The sequence below is a fragment of the Desmodus rotundus genome, chromosome 7 (assembly GCF_022682495.2).
Source record: "Desmodus rotundus isolate HL8 chromosome 7, HLdesRot8A.1, whole genome shotgun sequence".
Taxonomy (NCBI): Eukaryota; Metazoa; Chordata; class Mammalia; order Chiroptera; family Phyllostomidae; genus Desmodus; species Desmodus rotundus.
Window position 1 is genome coordinate 39,495,101 of NC_071393.1, and position 19,798 is coordinate 39,514,898.

A 19,798-nucleotide genomic window follows, 5' to 3' on the forward strand; every position below is an offset into this window, starting at 1 on the left:
TGATCTGGGGAGCCTAGCCCGCTCCCTGCTCCAGGAAGGTTGTCCACCCGCCAGTAGAGTGTGAGGAGCCTGGTGGATGAGAACACGGCCCCCTCCCCGGGAGGAGGCCTCCCCTTCCCCCACGGGGAAGAAACCTCGGGGCAAGCAATGGCCCAGCAGGACACACAAGGTCGGGGATGCACTCCTAAAGGCAGCCCCTTGCCTGGGTCCGTGGGAAGCCCCTGTCCTGCCCACATGAAGACCCACAGGGTGGGACTTCAGCCACTCTGGAGACGGGCGGGGGGGCGGGGAGGGGGGACAAACACAGGCTCGGTGCCTGGGGCTGTGATGGGCTCTTTACACCGAAGAACTGATGAGGAAAACGGGCTCCTAAGAGAGAGAAAACTCACCTCCGATCCCACAAGTAGAGAGTAGCAGCCAAGGCCTGCCCGACTCCAGAGGTCTCCCTACTGCCCCCACATCAGGCTGCCCCTGCAAACATCAACACTCCTGTTTCTGTAGGCTCTCTAGCAGGCGAAGGGCTGGCCTCTCCGGGGCGCTTGCCGCTGCTTCACACATCCTGGGACATGGGATTCCAAGGCGCCTGTCAAGAGGAGGAAACCGAGGCTCAGAGAGTAAATGCGAGGATTCCATAAGGTAACCCTCGGTAACAGATGCCTAAGTATCCTTCCAGAGAAAAAAATGTTTAGCAAACAAGGACTCTCTTGGGATCTGCTCGTGTATGTATAAGCTTTCTAAATGGGCTCATACTTACACATTGTTCTTTGCTCCTTCCTCTTTCCACTTACTGAAGCATCAGTCCCGTTTCCGACTTCAGCACTACATCCTGTAGGAAGAGAGTCCCAGTCTCCTACTCAGGGGCGTCTCACTTGTTTCTAGGTTTTGCTATTGCCTTCAGCTCTGTATAACAGTTCCAAAGAGTATAGCCAGGGCTTTGTGAACCCCTCAATGTGTTAACATTAGGATAACACGTAACTCTTCCCCTGTGATAAAATATAACTTAAAGTTTTAAGTTACTTTACATTTCTGTTTCCTGGCTGAAAAGCTTCACCTCCGTGTGCCCCGCAGCCGCCCCCCCACGGCCGCCCTCAGCACCAGCAGTTGGTCTGCTGCTTTGTTATCCCTTCCTAAGTCTGCAAGCTTGACGACAGGTAGAGCACGGCCAGTCCACACTGAGATGAGATGCTGGACAGCGAAGAGACCCGTCCCCAGGCCAAATCTCTCTCTTTCCCATGAGCCTGGAGGGCCAGCAGTTCACGCGCTGCCTCGGCTAATTTACAAATGGGGGCATGTAATGGACCTTGAAGTCATTTGAGGGTAGTTAAACCTCAAAGCTTCATCTGTGAAACTCAATGGTCCCTGCACGTCCTTTTCCAGGCTGCCCAAATCCGAGCAGCTGTGTGGCCGCCTGATGATGAATGGGGGGCACCTGTGTGGGGCCCCGAACTTGAACCATACTCACCTTGCCCCTCCAGATTCACTACAGGGCAGGTGGATGGCAGGAGCATCAAAAAGCCACTTGTACTTAAGGTACACCCTGGCTGGTGTGGCTCAGTGGATTGAGTGCCAGCCTGCAAACCAAAGGGTTACCAGTTCGAGTCCCAGTCAGGGCACATGCCTGAGTTGTGGGCCAGGTCCCCAGGTAGGGATGTGTGAGAGAATTTTGTTTCTCTCCCTCTCTTTCTCTCTCCCCCGCCCCCTCTCTCTAAAAATAAATAAATAAAATCTTTTTTAAAAAAGCCACTTGTATTTAAGGTGCACCATTCAACCAATTTTTTTATCCACCTGTTCTTTTCGGCCAGAGCACATGCTCTCCCAGGCTTCCTCTTACTCTTCTGTCCTGTGGTTCTGAGGCCCAGAGCCCTTTGTGTTACAACAGGGGTCCCCCACCCCCAGGCTGCGGACCGGTACCGGGCCGGGCCCGTTAGGAACCGGGACGCAGAGCAGGAGGTGAGCTTGAACGAAATGGGCTTGAATCATCCTGAAACCATCCCCCTCCTCCCTGGTCTTTGGAAAAATTTTCTCCCACAAAACTGGTCCCTGGTGCCAAAAAGTTTGGGGACTGCTGGGTCATAAGCTGTAATAGAATAGTCATGACAAGAAATCAGTAAGTCCTGACCAGCGAGCCAGACACTCAGGGGTCACTTAGATCCACAAAAGGGTAAGTTGGGGACACATGTTGATGGCTGTCCTCCTGAGGAGACTCATCACAGAGGAGCCCACCAGAAGAGGGGCGAGGAGGGGGGAGCCCAAGGTGTGTCTGGGCTGCCATGTCGATGAAGGTGAGTTGTTATCAGTAGAAGGGGAGGAGGCATCTTTACAATATTTCAAAGTTCTCTCACTCTCTCTTCACAAGGCGCACAGGACAGGCAGAGAGAGTCCTAAATCGTGGAGGGAAAGTTGAACCGCACCAGGGTTAAGTACCTCAGGCAAGTTCCCCCATTCGGTTGGAACCCAGGTCTTTCGTACCCAGGAGACGGCTGCGGCCATTGGTCTCTGACGATCGTCTGCTGGGAGAGAGCCCAGGGATCCCCGCACACGCACCCCTCGGGACCGTGGCTTCGCCCGTGTCAGTGGCTGATGTGCCATTGCTGCCAAATAGCAGGGGAGGCGGCTCGGGGGTCAACATGACAAAGCAGAGGAACAACCTTCGATCCTACTTGGTATGAACTCTGCCCCGCCAAGACGGGGGACAGGGGCCTCGCCGCATCATGGAACCCCAAGCAGCGGAGCCCACTGACTCTAGTACAACGTCAGGTCCGGGGACCACCCCACAGCCTGGACACTGCTGTCCACTCACCCACCAGCCCCACCTCTCTTTCCTCCGCAGACAGTGGGGGACAGAGACAAACGTGGTCAGAGGCAGGCTCTTCGCACAAGGTCTGCCCACTGGCTCTGCCCCTGACACTTTGTGTTTTGCAATCACAGCACCTCGTGAGCACTTGGTCATGTTTTGTTGAAGTAACGCGTGAGTGAGTGGCTGAAGGAAGAAAATTGGGACATACGTACAGCACTTTCTACTTTCCGCATCATCTTTGCGTGCGTTGTTCCATCTTATTCTTATGATACCCCTGCGAACGCAGGATTGGAATACCTGCTTCACGGATGGGGAACTGAGGCCAGATGACTGTCTAACCGGAGGTAATGGCAGGGCCTGGACTAGAACGCAAGCCGGGCTCCTACTTCAGTCCCCTTCCCTATGATGGCTGCGGACCCGAGCGTGGATCTCCAGACGCCCAGTCCTCCAATGAGCTCAGCAAGTTAGAGATCACCGATCACCCAGCTCACCACTGGAGGAGACCAGTGAGGCTGGAACTGTGGGGAAGCCCCCAGAGAAAGGGAGCTGTCACACCTCGGCCAGGAGCACTCATAACTTTCCAAACAGACCTCCACATTTCTCTCAGGTTAGCTGATAATTTCCAGATCAGAAGAAAGACAGGGAATCCCCTGTCACTACCTTTCAGATTGTGACTCACTCTGGGGGCAGGGAGGTGGGAGAGACGAGAGTCTCAAATATCACTCCCAAAAGCAAAAGTCCCAAGAGCAAAAGTCTCTTCTTCAACCCCGCTGTCATTCCGTCATTCGATGTCTCCTGACCACGCACGCTGCTGAGCACCGAGTGCTGTGCCCAGAGCTGCGCGGCTGGGGCGGGCCACGGCAGCCCGCCACTCCTGGGTCGGCGCCACGACCAGCGTCCTCTCGTGATGCCCCACTGTCATCGCTGAGGCCAGGTGTGCCAATGACCTTGCTGCCAACAGTCAACCCCAGGTTTGTCTGCCTTGGTCTGTGCGGCCATTAGAAATATTCACCGCTCCTTCTTCACAGACTTTCCTTGGCCTCCACCACACCATTCTCCTGCTCCATTGCCTGCTTCTTTCTCTGCACCCTCCACCACTTACCAAATGCAAGTATTCCCCAGAGCTCACACTTGGACCTGTTTTTTCTTTTGGTCTCTCTCTATTCGCTCCCTTTTAACCATCTCCTCTGCACCATGGGGATTCAAATACTATCCAAATGCTGATAATGACCAAGTCAGTTCTTCACACTCCACACAAAATGCCTGTTGGATATCCTCTCCTGAGGTGTCCATGGACAACCAAAAGTCAGTGCATCCACCCCTGACTCCACCCTCATGCCCACATCCAACCTGCTCCTCTTCACTCACACCCAGGCTGTGAGCCACCAGAGCCAGGAACTTGTGCGTCAGCCTTGCCTCCTCCCCCTGCCTCATCACCACATCCAACTGATCATCAGGTTGGGTGGCTTCTACATACCCAGGATCTCTCAGAGCTGTTCCTCTACTCCTTCCTGCCTGCCCTCCTTAACTGACCTCTTCCTCTTTTCCTGAACTAGGACAATAACCTCCTCATTGGTCTCCACATAGCCTCCAAGCTGCAGCGAGATTGCTCTGGCCTTCCAGGACCCAAGTCCCACCTTCTTCTCAGCCTCGTATCCGTTCACGTGCATTTGCTCCAAAAACACCGAATACCTGCATCCCCGGAAGGGGCCCTGCTCTCTCCCCACAACACCTTTTGTATAGGTGTTTCCCCTCCCCCGGAAAGTTCTCTCCCACCCCTGCACCCCCACCTAGGGAACTCTTACAGCTTTCCTTTCCCCCATCTAACTCAGATATCATCTTCTCTGACAGCTGCATTCCCCTCATCTCCCCAGGCAACATCAGGTTCTCCCACAAGGTACCCATGAGGCTATGCGAAGGCCATTATCACAGCACTCACCATGCCGAATTTCAAGACCTTATTTACAAGTCTCTCACTTCACTAAACTCAGCCCCTTTGAGGGCCGTGTTCTGCTCCTTTATCTTGTATGCCTAGGCCACAGGATGTTCTGCCATCTGGGCCTCAGTGAATGACTGAATGAATGAACAGTGCAGGTGGGTGGACATGGTGGAATAAAGAGATATTCACCAGGGACTAAACATGGCTGTACCAGCCAGTCAGGAGGAGGAAAAACACCAGAAACCCACCTGCCAGGCCCTGAGAAATTTGCAACCAGCTTGAGAAAGATGAGACTCACAAAATACCTAGCAAGTGGGAATGGCTTACAATGAGCTGTGAAGTACCCTGATCCCCTCTAGAGCTCAGAGGGACAGGAGGCTGGAGAGAGAGCTGAGAAGTGTCAGGAAGTAGCCTACTGGTGCTACAACCCCAACCTTCCGGGCCCTGAGCAGAAAAGGGTTGGAGGATTGAAGGCGACGCTGCTTCTCCAGCAAAATCCCACCCAGAAGATGCCTTCCAGAGCTCCTGGGCTCTTGCTGGGGAAACCCTGGGTCCTCCTTTCCACCAGGGAACCTAGCTAGCTGGTGAGGGTGGAGGGGGCGGCAAAGGCATTCTCAGCAGAAAGCAGATGTTCCCCACCCCACCCGCTAGGGCGATGACCTGGAGTGTCCATCTGCCTGGCTTTCTGGAAAACAGGCCTGACTAGGGCTCCAGACACCAGGCCAGACCCCTGTCTGAGTGGGAGGGGCCCAGGGCCAACAGGCTGGGAGCAGCACCCAGGGAAGGCAGGGAGGGAGCGCAGGAGACTCAAGTGCTATTGGCAACCTGTTCTGTTTGACTTGGGGCCAACCAGGGTTAAGTATAATGGTTTTGATCTGACCTTGGTCTTTATATGATCTGGGAGAGTGTAAATACTGAGACATAAGCCAACTCTAAAGAGAAGCAAGCAGATGCAGGTAATCCAGTCACTCCTGGAAAAAGTTTCACATCCAGCTAGTGACTCTCAGTGGCCCAAGTTTCCCTACCTTGCACCCTTTTCCCTCCTGGCAGCCTCCTCCCTCCCTCCTCCCACCCTTTCCCCAGGGCTGCGCCCCCAGAAGCATAGGTTGCTAAAACTAGAAGGGCCGCCAAGGGTCCTAGAGCTTGGCGGGTCCCAAACCCTTTTTACAGAAGGGGACACTGAGGCCCAGGGAGGGAAAGGCACTAAGGGGCACACACACAGCTGCCTGGCTCCCAGGACAAAGCCTGCTGTGCTGACTAAGCTCTCAGATCCCCCAAGCACACTGCAGGGTCAATCTACAAAACAGCTGCTAGTAGTCCTGCCCCTCCAACTTCCACCCCCACCCCCCAAAAAGAAAAATGGGGCTGGGCTGCATTTCAGCACAGATGAAAGCTGGGTGCTCAGCGGACACAAGTATGGTGGTGGAATTCAAGGCATCCCGAGCAGAAGCTGGGCCAGGCCTGAGGTCACACGGCTCTGGGCCAGAGTGGGCAGCTGTATGTAAGCAGTGCTGCTGACGCTCTGTCCTGGCTTCCCCACCAGCCTCATTCTGGGCCCTGCGATGACAGTGAAGGCAGAGCCAGGACCTAAGAGGAAGTGAGAGTAAGGGCTGCTCTTCAGAGGCCACGGTGGGGCTGTCAGCTTCTGGCCCCCAATATTCTCTGAAGCTTACTGGGGGCTGGGGGGAGCCTGCACGTTCCAAACACTTGCCCACGACCAGAGCAACACGTGGAGGAGCAGGCCTTGAGACGGTGCCTGCTTAATCCCTGAGCGCGCCCTCCTGCAGGGCCAGCTCTACCAACACCCGGAGATGGCGCTCGAAGGGGAAAGTGGAGACAGGCCTCTGGTGCCCTCTGCTGTCCAGCGTTCCTGTCCCACTGCCTGAGGGATGGCACCGAAGCTGGCAGGGGAGACCCAAGGAATGTCACCAGTGCTTGGGGTTGCCACTCCGTCTACTCTCTGCAAGCACCCTGGGGCTGGCAGTCAGAGCACAGGGGGGCATGTCACGGCACCAAGCAACACCAGAGTGAAATGGCTTCTAACACAAAGGCAACACTCAAGGGTTCCTGTCCTCGGGACCCAGGAGAAGGGGGCAGCCACTGTCTTGAATGCTGCCAGCCACTGTGAGAAGGCAAGAGACTGAAGGGCCCCAAGGAGACCGCTGACACCTCCGCTCGCAACTCGTTGGCCAAAGGGATCACATCACCACACACACTAGAGTTCTTTAGAGAGACAGAATTAGTAGGCAATAAGATGGGTAGGCAGACAGTACCTATGTATACATATCTATACCCACTTACGTGTATAGACAGACATATATATACATATGTGTGTATTCATAGACACATATACACATGCATATATGGATGTGTGTCTGTGCATACAGAGACAGAGAGACAGAGAGTGCATGGGAGGGACGGAGAGAGAGATTTATTTTAAGGAATTAGTTCACGCAATCGTGGAGCTGGCACGTCCAAAATCTCTAGGGCAGGTTGGAGGCTGAACTTTTAGGTAAGAGTTAACACAGCAGTCTTGAGTTCAAATTCCACAGAGCAGCAGACTGGAAAATCAGGCTGTGTTTCAGTCTTCAGGAGGCTTCCCTCTTCTTTGGGGAACTCAAGTCTTTGCTTTTAAGTCTTCAACTGTTGGATGAGACCCCACTCACATTATGAACGGTAGTCCACTTTCCTGGAAAGCTACCGATTTAACTGCTGGTGGCACATAACAAATACCCGCACAGCAACATCTAGACGGGTGTTTGACCACGCAACTGGTCGCCGCAGCCTGACGAAGTTGACACATAAATGGCCATCATGCGTCCTGTCTCTCAGTCACCTCACTGTGTCCGCTTGGCACTTCGGGGTGGTCAGTCCTGAGCAGATAAACAACTAGGAGCCGCACGTACTCCATGCTTTGATTTCTCTCTTCTTTTGTATTTCTCCCCTCCCCACTTGTATTAACACGGGCTCCTGGGCCCGAAGACTCAGGTGCATTCAGCACCACCGAAGCTGGCGCCTGGACCACGTTCAGGGGGTGTTGCAGAAAGAAGCCACGAGCCTGGGCCTGACTCCCGGCTCCAGCACTCATTCGCCTGGGCACCCGCGGCAAGCCTAATCCCTTAGAGCGTTCCGTATCTATGAAGTAGGGGTGTGTGGTGCCCTCGGCTCGGGACTTGCGAGAGGCTGAGTGGGACCACCCACGTGCCCAGCCAGTGTCTGCCACAAATGAAGCACCTGTCATCTCAGGAATTACTATTTTATTGCTTCTTTACACACAATTAAAACTCACTAGCTCAGACCTATCAAAGAGGGCGGTCAATGGCTGGGAAGGCCACATTAAAATGCAATTCAAAAATAATGCTGTTTTATCACTTGAAAATATATTACTCAGACCAGGCTAACAACGTGTTGCACAGTGAGCCCTCAGGGGACTTACATTAATGAACAAGTAAGGGCACGTTGAGGTTAGGTATCAGTTACTGGTGCGGAAAAAGGTACATTTGAGTTCTTGAAAATGCCTCTTACACAGAGTGTATTGTCCTCTGTAGATTGTTTTCCCTGCAATCGTCCTGATGTACTTTCATTAATTCAACAGCTTCTTGCCAACTTGAGAGGGCTCCAGGCAACTTCTGCCCGGGACTGACCGGACTGCTACAGATTGATTTGGTGGTGACTGAGTATAAGACATTTCATGGCATTAGGTCCAGACCTTCATATTTAAGCTCTTCCCTTTTCTCAGAAGCCTGTCTCAGAGTGGCCGTCTTGGTCTGTAACTCCCAGAAAGGGAACTGTTTCTGTCAAATCACGAAGAGACTGGACTTAGGTGCTTGGGCTCTGGACTCTGACGGACCCAGGTTCAAATCCCAGCTCCAGCTTTTGAAAGCTGTATAAACTTGAACCTGGACAAGCGTTTATCTTCTCTAAGGCACAGTAAAGTGGGGATAAGGTGACCTGCCTCACAGGGCTGCTGTACATTTAAATTAGGTGATACATCCAAAGTAGCCAAAATCTGTGCCTTGGCTCACTAGCAGTCCCTGTACCGGTGCCAAATCTAGAGATGAGTCAGGAAGTTCTGGGCACAGTCCTAATAAGGCTGTGAGAGTAGGGAACACTGGAATTATTATTTTGCGCACTCGGCCAGTCCTTGTGTGAGCGACGAAAGTTGCGTAGCTACAGACTATGATCTCAGGGCAGAAGCTCAGGAATTCTTGTCATTATTATTATTAGCAACAAAAATGGCAATGTATATCTTGCAAGAACTACCCAGTTGCTCTCAAAAGCTCCACTGAGATGATTCATGTTTGAGGAAGTCTGTGCCAGGGCCATGGTGTTTGCCTGTGTCTCTAGACATTCCAAGTTTGCACTGGGCTTGCTCACCAGGGAGCCACGTGCCCCGGATTCGCTCAGCTCCTGCAGAAAGCTCTTCCCTCTGTGAAGGTGCAGGTTGAGCCCCTAACTCTCCTGTGAGTCAGCCTGGAGGACCACCTGAAGGGCAGTCTCATGGGAGACCCTGGGAGCACGACCTCAACCGGCATTCGCTGGGCTGGCCAATAACTTCATTTGGTTTTTTTCCGTAACATGGCTCCAACAGAGGTCCATTGTCTTTAAGTCCATTCAAAACAATTTTATGAGATTGCATTGTGACAGCTGTCATATCAGCGTGCATTTTTAAACAGCTTATCAAGACTGATGAATTTTTGAGTAGCCATGTTAATACTGAAGATGGAAGAACACATGCAACATCTTCAGAATATTATGCTTTATCATTTCAAGAAAGGTAAAAACACAACTGAAACACGCACACACACAAAGATTTGTGCTGTGACTGATTGAACATGTCAGAAGTTGTTTGTGAGGTTTCGTGCTGGAGATTTCTCACTGGATGATGATCCACAGTGGAGTAGACCGTTTGAAGTTAATAGCAATCAAATGAAGACATGAACTGAGAACAATCATCATTATACCACGCGGGAGACAGCCAACATACTCAAAACATCCAAACTGATGACAACGGAAAATGTGTCTTTTATTTTACAGAAAAAAACACACGGAGTTTTTGGCCAACCCACTACTAGGCACTTCCTCCGGGGAGGGGCCGGAGTTTTACAAGCACCTCACTTTGTCCTCATGACATCTGGCCAGTGGTGGGACTGCTGCCTCCCACCCCAACTTCTCAGAGCGGGGAGCTCAGTCCCAGAAGGCAGGGGGGCTTGCTCAAGTCCCAGAGCTGGTAAGTGGTTGTTCTTGGATACAAACCCAGCATCTGATCAGGATATATCAGCCTTCAGAAGATGTACTCTCTCAGCCATCTCGGATTCTATAAGGCTCCCAGCCCTTCGCGGACCCCCTAAGACAAAACTCTCTCACCATTTCACTAAAGACTCTGTGCCTGCCTCCTTCTGTCAGGGCTGCTCCGCTTCCTTGAATGGCAGCCATGCTCACAAATGTCCCAGGTCCCCAGTGAGGGCAGGCACTGCGTCTTGTCTGGGTCTCCTACCCGTAGTTGCTTGCACAAGGCCTGGCCCTAAAGAAGCCACTTAATACACACTTGTTGCCTGTGTTGATGGAATTAATAAGAATTTCCCAGAGGGCCTTTGGAGAAACTTTGTACCTGTTTTCCCCTTTTATGTGACCCCACTCTAAAAACAGCTCTCTAGAAGCAGACGGAAGGGCAGCTGTGAGCGGGGGCAACCCCAGGGACTGGTGACATTTCCTGGGTCTCCCTGCCAGCCTCGGTACCGCAGAAAAGGGCGAGACAGGGCTGCGGACAGGTTGATGAACAGCTGAACCCCACTGACTTCAGCCAGCCTAACTGCGCATCTGCTCCTTGCAACATAAGAACCCAAACGGAGGCCCCTTCTCGAGGGAGCAGGAGCCGGTCAGGAAAGGGGGGTTGATGGTAACTGCCTTTGCCGCACTTTGGCTCTTGAATGAGCACCCAGCCCACGCGGTCCAACGTACATGGCTGATCAGTGGAATAACTGGAGTCCTTGAAACCAGGCCGGTCATTTTTTTTTTAACTCATTCCTCTTCCATACAAGAAAATTATTTTGGGTAAAAATCACAAAATGTAATGAATAACAATAATATGGATGCACTAGATATGCCAGTTGGCATTTCTTCAGGATTTTCATTAACTACACAAGATTTCAAAAGCATTACATATTTTAAATGCATCCAGCTGTTGCTGCGATTGCCTCTTCGTTTTGTCTTTTTATTTCTCTTTGTTTGAACTCCACTGAATTCATGCGATTTCATATTGGTATAGGTCCCCAACCTGACATTTTTCAGAACTTCAGAATAATTATGGACCAGTTGCCGGTTTCACGAAACTGCAAGACATTGCAGGTCACTCCAGCCTCCCACAGGACAAAAAGTCACCATGATTTACACGCATTCCTATCTGTTTGAACCTTGATCCCTTGGTTACAGTCTGATATAATAATAATTTACCTAAACAATTATCCATTGACTAATAAGAGGATTTTAACAAGCCCCAAATGTCAATAAAACATAATTTTTTTTTGATAGCTCTGTTTTCTGGAATTTGTTCTGTCATTTTAAAAGAACTTAAAAAGTTTTCATTTTAAAGATATTAAACATTCAGTAAAGTAAGCCAAGCACAAACTAAACTATGCACGTACTAAACAAAAGGAACTCCTGACAGTTCGCACCACTTCACCATCTAAAATTATAAACACAAATGAGCCCCAGCGGTTCCCTAGAATGACTGAAAAATCTCAGGCTGCAGCTTTTTGTCTGTATGATCGGTGCGCGCTATTCATTTCAAATCTGCTCTTCACAGGCCACCCAGGGCGTGGGGGCACAAACTGTACCCGGAAAGATCGCAGACAATTCCGTCGTCTGACACAGTAACTCTTAAATGCGAATGGTAGGCCACGCCTTGGGAGCCACCTCTTTAAATGAACTTCCGTGTACAACGTGTTGATTAAAGGATAAATAACTAAACTGTCCTCGCGTGGAGCTTCTTCACTTATACTCAGACTCGTTACCTCTATAACACCACAACAATTGTGTATACAACACTTTCAGCCAAAGGAAGATTGTTCATGGAGGGATATTTTATCACTGACCTTGTTTACAGTGGTCAGTGTACAGTGGCAATAAACACAGGCCTAATTTCGGTCAAATTTATTGTTTTCTTAAACTGATTTGCACCTGCTTGTTGCCTGCACTAGAGGACGCTGCCCATCGCCCCACCTTTGGTACACAAGTCAAGATGCTGTGAAGCCCCAAAGGTATCTCTTAGCGCTGGCTAACAGGAAATGGGAAATGCTCTGTTTCCCTTCACAGGCAATGAGAGGCACGTGACTGACCATGTGGCCTTCATTGGTTCGACACCAGGAAGTTCAGAGACAAATTTATAGCTCACCTTGCAGGGCCGTAGGGCATTTCGATTTCTCCCCGTGTTGTCAACCCCATGTATACCTTCCCTGTCCCAGCTTTCATCGCATTCCTTCAATGGTTTCAAAGTGGCCTCCCCAGCCTAATTAACGTGTGTTTAAATTTTTTCTTTCAATTTAGGTGGCTTCGGGTAGGGCACAAACCCCACCATTTACCACAGTCCCCACCACTCCCGAAGAACTGCCCTGCAGCCTGTCTCTCCCATCTCTACTCTCTGCTTAGCCCCTGGAAGCATTTCAATTTTCAAGCCACTTGTGTTTTTCCTTTCTTACAGACCCTTGTAAACCAACTCATGTCCTTTGTCTGGTATGAGAGGTGCTGGGATCTGGGGAGGGGGACACTGTGTATCTGGCAACGTGCCAGTCTCTCTGCGTCCTCTCCTTCAGCCCCTCAATGACCTAATGGGGAAAGTACTGGCACCATTTTATAACTGGGGGATTGAGGATCCCAGGAGTTAAGTGCCCCCATCTCAGTCAACAGCTTCTTGGTGGCAGAACCAAGATGGAAACCCAGGCTGGTCTGGAGCCAGCTCTGTCCACCCCCATGGAGTGAGGGGGTTGGCAGAGTGGACTTTTCCTCAGGGGAGCAGAGGATATCCTGGGGGGAGATAACTTTCTATTCCTCCTGCCCCCCAGTTTCCTGGCTCTACACTCAGATTCCACAGAGCTGCCCATCAGGCGGCCAGGCAATGCTGGCCCAGGGCCGCCGCACAGCAAGCCTCCTCTCAGGCCCTGTCTTCAGGGGGAATGTGTGCTGGGTTAATGCTCTGCCTTCTTACAATTCTTAGTGATTTTTGAACAAGAGGCCACATCTCCACCACCTAGACTGACAAGGGACAGTGGCAAGATGGTGTGGCCACCACCAGGCTCCCATAGGATTGGTGTGTGGAGGACACCTTGTAGCCAGCAAAGGCTTCTGGGAGTCACCACCTCAGACCCAGCTCCTCCTCCTAGACACTTAGACGCAGAGTCCTTGGCTTCATCGATACCCTAACCAGCCTGAGCTTTGCTCTGGACAGTCGCCACAGCAACCAGAGGTTGGTCTCTGCAGCTGAATGAATCGGCAAATATTTATTAAGCACTGTGCTAGGAACTGTGGGGGAGAATGGGTAGCTTAGCCGGTTTTAACGTATTTTTAGTGATAAATACTCTAAAAGTAGTGGGGGAGGGGTATTTCTAAGACCCTATTTCTTTTCTGTCCTGGAAGCCATGAGGAGCACAAAAATACTAGTGTAGTTTTTTTACAGGCACAGATTTTGGAGCTAGAGACTTTCGGGTTCAAATCCTGGCACTGCCACTACATGTGAGTGTGCGAGCCACACGCTTCTCTAAGCCTCAGTTTCCCCTTTTCAAGGGAAGAGTGCTTCCCCCTGCCCACCTCCTAAGGCTCTTTAAGGATGAAATGAGCTAATGTGTAACAAAGAGCTTTGTTGACTGTGCAAATGTTAGGTTGTTCTTTCAATAAACATTTATTAAGCATTTACTCTGAGCCAAAGCCTGAGTTAGGCATTAAAGCCTCTCAAATGTAAACGTCCTGGGCTCATTGAGATTCACCCTTTTTTTTTCCCAACCGAGGTGAAAATTAACCGTTTCAAAGCAAACAATTCAGTGGCATTTAGTGCATTCACGATGCTGTGAACCAACACCTCTATCCAACGTTCCGAAACACCTGTACCCAGTAAATGCCTCCCTCCTTTTAGGAGAGGTTTTCTCTTGCTGTCTTCTTGTCCTCCTCGGGTATTGATTTCCTGGGCTTGAAAATATCCTAACGTCCCTCTGATCTCCCAGGACTACAAGCCAACCCCTGGATCCAGCCTCCAGCCTCGCTGGATAAAACAGGTGCCTTTGCCAGCACGGGGGAAACCACAGCCCTGAGCCTGCCATTTTTAATCACTCCAGGCCTGGACGAGCAGGTAATCGCTGTGCATTTCACTAAATTACCTCTCATAGAGGAGCGATCCTGTTTGCTCGTGTGCCCTTCTTTCTTGGAATCCGCTTCCCGTTTGCAGCATTGTCTCTTCCCGGCAGCCTGTGCGCTTGGCAAACGTCTGCCTCGTCAGGCTCCGGCAGCGTCAGGTGTAGGGGGAGGGGGCCACGTTTGGGCAAATATTGGACTTGGCCACACTTGCTGTCCCTATCAGGGACCCGATTGGTGTTATTGATTGACAGATGTGGGGACCAACTGTTTGGAAAGCTGAGCCCCCTCGGATTGGTGTAGGTGTTTCGGCAAACAGCCCTAATACTGGGCAAACAGGCCTGTTGGAAGAAGTGCCTGGCGTGTTAGCAGAGCAAACCAAGCACTGAGTAAACAGCTTAAAAGAATGTGGCCACCTCCACGTAACCTTAACCGAGGTATTGATCCCGCTGGCGGCAGGAGAGGGGCTGAGCAGGGAACAGAGAGATACAAACCCAGGCGGAATGTAAATGTTATCTTTAAGCTGTGCTGTCAGGGCCCTAATGGGCATCTGTTTGGAATTTGTCTTCTTGCAAATCTTTAAATCCAGGTCAGCACCACGCACAGAATTTAATAACAACTTTTCAGAAAGATCAGGGCTTGGGACCGATTTCATTCTTCAGAAACCCAACTGGGACTTCTGGTTAGAGGTAGCAGCTTTGCATTGAAACTTTCAAGGTGAAAGTTCCAAGCTAGGAAGAGGCAAATCCGAACATTAGACAGAAACCTACAGGAGAGAAGAAGAAAATCCAGAGGCAACGATGCTTTCTGTGACCCCTGAGCTGTCCACACATGCGAGCTGGTTGGTGAAAGGAATCCCGGGAACAACACCATGACACCTGGTTTTGCTGCAGCTGCTGCCTCCACCTGGCTGGGCCTCCCGTCATCACCTCCCTGGGCCTCGGCTTCTGCGTCTTCCCTGGGAGGAAGCAGACCCTGCCAAAGGCTCATGCTAAGTCAGGGGTGGGTGGAAGTATACTCTGTAGCCAAAAAACACTGCCCCGGTGTAAGGAGGTGGACTGGTTGCTGGGAGACCCTGGGGAATGGCCCCCCGCGGCCCTAGACCCTCTGACATCGCCAATGGGCTGTGGCTGTGGGTATCATCCATGGTTCCAGGCAAGTGACTGTTGGGATCTGGGTGCCCTTTCCCAGACACTGGACGGGGGAAGGGAATATGTCATGTTTGCGAATTGCGTGAAAAGTCTAAAAACCATGTTTTCTTGCCTTTTAACTTTTCTGTAAAAGAACAGAGTGAAAACTAAATACTTGCTCCTCGGTGACCCAAATGAAGTTAGAAGGTTGTGAGCGGATGTCACTCACTATTGGCCCAACATGTCTGCCTGAGAACGGCCACAAAAAGGAGAAGATCTGCACCCTTGCCCTCCAGCCCCTTCTCCAGCCTGGCCCGCTCCCCTGGCTGTGCTGGCAGAGGCTAGCGCGCCTGAGCCCTGCACCGCAACGATGAGGGGGCACACACATGCCGGGTCCTGGCCCGTTTGGAAGACTAACTCCTATTTTCAGTGGAGGCTCTGAGCAGTGTGGGTAACCCCAGAGTATTACGTGGCACTGGATTTTATAAGAGCGAAGGAAGCTTATAAACCATTTTGGCTATCCCTGACTTTTCACATCTGGCCTCACGGTGATAAGAAGAATCAAAGAAGACTGTGTCTCAGAGAAGGGAGCCTTCCTAATTTTAATGCATCTTTAAACAGGCATTTGACCGAAGGATATAGGCAGAGCAGTTAAGAGTCTGGGCTTCAGAGTCGAGTGCCTGGGGTTGAATCCCAGCTCTGCCACGTGCTAGCTGTATGGCCTTGGGCAAGTTACCTTACTTCTCTGCATTTCAACGTGACTCCCTATAAAATGGAAATAACAACACACTTCTGAAGGGCTTGTTATAAGGTTTAAATGGGTGACTGTATTTTGGCCCCTCAGTGCATCCCCTCACCCATAGTAACCCCTCGGGAAATAGTGGGGACTTTTATTATTATTTCTGTGACAGAGGCAGGACAGACCCCAGTGAGAACAAGTTGTCAGCGCCAATCTGTAACTCTTGGGGGATGTCCCTGTTCCCAGTGAGAAAGCCGCCCAGCCCTGCTAGAAAACCTCCCATCAGACTGGGGTCAGCCCAGAGACGGCAGGCCCCGCAAGCGGGGATATTCACTAAGCCCCGGACAACACGGACTGTGAGGGGCTCTCGGACTATTTCCTCTGCAGACAGACCACTCCAGAGTTCTGCTTCTGTGCCCTTGGCTCCAGGCGGAGAGAGGCTGTGAAGACACAGTGTCCTCTGCTTAGGGGTGGGACAGTGGAAGCGTCAAGAAAGGGAGGCACTTTCCCAAGGTCATAGAGGTCAGTTATGACAATCAGGAAAGTCTTCTAAGGCCAAGCCACTGACAGGTTATCAGGAAGAAGCTAAAGCTAGCCTGGCAGGTGACCTGATTCATCTCCCGTCACCAGAAAGTTATTAATTAATGAGGGATTCTCTACTGCAATTAGAAACAAGTAAGCAACCTGTACCTGTGTTGACACTCCTGTTCTCGCCCTAACGATTAACCTGCTCTCCTCAATGAAGTGTGTGTCTCAGCAAAGGTTGTCTCAAAACCACTTGCTCTGGGAACAAGAGTGTAAACGTAAGGGCGTGCAAACACCAGGTAACCCTACGGCATAGGTGAGGTGGAGATGACTTGGTTCCCCCAATCCACATGGTGTAACCTCTGGATAGACACGGAAGATGCCCCCTCCTCCCTAAAGGAGAGGGCTCTTAGCCACGGTGGCGGTCCCACCCCCCCAGGTCTCAGGCCCCCCCACTCCATGGCCCCGCAGAGCACAAGCAGAGGTCCCTGTAGGCCTGCGCTTCCCATCACTCCCTCCTGTTCCTTCAGCTCTGCCGACAGTGCTACCGATGCTCGCTGCCAGGAACCAAAGAGATGTTGTAAGTAGAAAGTAGAAAGGGATAACTTGTTAAATACAACCACTGCTGTTTCCAAGGGTCAAGGACACATGCCTTCACTGGTCTGGAGGTAAGAAAATCAGGCACATGCACGCCATCCCCCCCACCCCCATCGTCTGTGATCCTCCCCAGGTTCCAGAGCTTACTCTCACTGCTGCTGGGCAAAGTCCTCCTTCCTCTGAAGAGAAGAGGCCGGCCACTCTGCCGACTTGGAGGAGCTTCTGTTTGGGGGCCGGAGTGGGTGCCACCGCCACGACCAGGTGCCCACCAGTGGAAGCCTGGGAAGCAAAGGTCCAGCGAGCTTGCACTTGGAAAGGGGTTTTTGAGCACCTTGACCTAGAGTACATTATAGGCCCATGATGGGGGTGGGGGTGGGGGGTGGGGGGCAGGAGCTGACAATGCCCTCATAAATATCTTCCTTGACAAACCCAGAGAGACACAGCCCCCTTTGAAACCCTAGGCTTGGAGGTACTGAGAGGCTCAGCCCTGATTCACTGCTGGTACTTCGTGGCACATGGCACGTTCCTGCTGCCACTGTGAAAACCCAGGGCCTGGAAAAAGAAGTCCTGTCCTGAATTCCTAGTTTCTTGTCCTACGGCTTTTCTCATAATTACCAACTGTTTACAGGAAAGATGATTAGACTGAGTCCCCTGGAAGAAGGGGTTAATTATTACAAGCCAGGAAGAGAGGGAGTTGATGTTCACAGGGTCCATCTGCCTGGACCATAGGCACCAGCACCGTCTTTGAAATCACCCAAGTTGGAGCAGGCTTTTGACTTGAGAAGCGCCAGCTAATTGCGGTAATGCTAACTGGGCCACAGCAGCAGCCTCGCGGACCAATCATGGAGAAGGCTGAGTGATGCTGAGCATGCTCGATTAACCATCAGCCCTGGAAAAAAAGCATCTTCACTTGCCGGTGCCCCCGTTTGGCCATTACTCTGAAATCGCTGTCCTCTCTTAAAACACAGGACCTTCCATACAGACCTTAAATGTGTTCAGAACTTTGGACTTTGAAATAAGTAAACAAACCTCCAAACCGGGACTGGCCTCAAGGTTGCGCGACCTGCGCCCGTTACTCAGGGCCCCTCACCCGCGTGGTTTAAGGCTCTGCTGTCTGTGATGCTCTTGTGAACAGGGGCCCCCAGCACTTTAGCTTTGCACGGGGCCTGCAAGTTTTGTCACCAGCCTTCCAACTCTTAAACTCTTAAAGAAAAACATGACGCTGATGGTGAGACGCAGGAATCCATGCGACATGGACCAAGCCCCTTCGCCCCCATTAGAGTCACAGCGCCCCACTTTTTTAAAATTCTGGGCAAGACAAGTCTGAGCTGCAGAATCTCTTCTTTGCTTTTCTTTCTTAAGGAAAGGATTTTTATTACGTTACAGATCCTTTTGAGTAGGTCTGACCCTCTTCTATAAGCTGGCCCTTCTCTTCACCACCAGAATCTACCAGAAAAGCACCTTTCTAACCTCCTGTCTGCAACTGGGGGCAGAGGCCCCATGAGGGAGGGGTGGAGTGCCGACTGGGAGGACAAAATCAGCCTTTCCCAGACTGCTTCTCAAGTTGTTCAAAACAAAAATGTCTGCGGAGAGAGTCTCTGTGGCTAAAAGCCAGGTTTGGAAACTCTGGGCTAAGTAAGGTTCTGAACTTCAGAACCTTTAGCGTTCCTGGGAATTGTGACTCTCGGAGCCTCGGCTCACCCCACTTTCCCAGCTTATCGGACTGCATTGTTCTAACAACCCGCCCACTCAGGACGGTGTTTGTGCACTGGTTTCTGAGCTGCAGAATTTTTTTTTAAGAAAAGGATTTTATTTTGAGGGCCTCCAGTGCCCCCCACCTGCCTCTGTCATTCCAAGGCTCCGGAAGTGCCCTAAGAAAACCCACTCATGTGTTGGTGTGATGTTTGTAAAAGTAAGATATTAGTGTATTTGAATTCCTAAAGAGGGTCCTTAAAATTGCATGAACCTTGGGCCCCATGAAATCTGCATCCTCCCCTGCACTCATTTCCACCTCTGGAGACCCCACCCATGCACCATGCCAAACATGTCTCCCGTATTTAATATAATTTATAAGTAACTCTAGGAGTTAAGACAACGGTGGTATAATGTCATTTGCTGAACAGACTTTTAATTAAACACTCCCTCATATTGGTTTTGCTTTCTCTTTGCAAAGAATGTTAATTTTGGAAGTAACATTTTCTTTTTTTTTAATTTCCTTGCCATAGTCATTTTCTTAGCCCCGGGGAAGCCTGGAGGCTCTGGGTACCAGGTCTTTAGTGCATTATGGGCAAACAGCACTGCGCTCACCAGCCTCCAGTTTGAGAAACGCTCTGCTAGATATTTTCGCAGTCATTTCCCGTTCCACGGAACTGTCTAGCTGGTGTCTAATGCAGACTAAAGGGGGATTGGAGTGGTGGGGAGCGAATGAGTCTGGACTACAGAAATGGAACTTTTTCGTTGTCAAGAAACAGCAGGTTTCCTTGAACTAGGTTAATAAGGGGTGATCTTATAAGACCTCAGGGCTGGTCGAAGTTAGGGCAGTATTGTGCAGTTAGCGTACCAACCCGGAATACGTAAATAAAGGCTTTTAAAGCCCTCGAAAACAGCTCTTGCTCTTAAAAGTACCTGAGCTATTTCCCCTTGCTGCTCTTCATTCTCTCCTGCTTGGACACTGCTTCCTTGAATTAATCATTAATGTGCAAAGCAGTGTGCCTCGGGGTTGAGATACGACT

At 50.9% G+C, this 19,798-nt stretch overlaps 1 long non-coding RNA gene across 1 annotated transcript in view; it reads right to left on the minus strand.

The window, feature by feature from the left end:
• LOC123479427 (uncharacterized) overlaps positions 1 to 14,184 on the minus strand; it is a 32,652-nt gene extending 18,468 nt beyond the window's left edge. Inside the window, exons 1-2 of the long non-coding RNA XR_006655038.2 lie at positions 14,102 to 14,184; positions 390 to 583 (exon numbers count right to left, since the gene is read on the minus strand). This is a non-coding gene — a long non-coding RNA (uncharacterized lncRNA). The remainder of the gene's footprint in view (positions 1 to 389; positions 584 to 14,101) is intronic.
• Between the last annotated feature and the right edge of the window lie 5,614 nt (positions 14,185 to 19,798).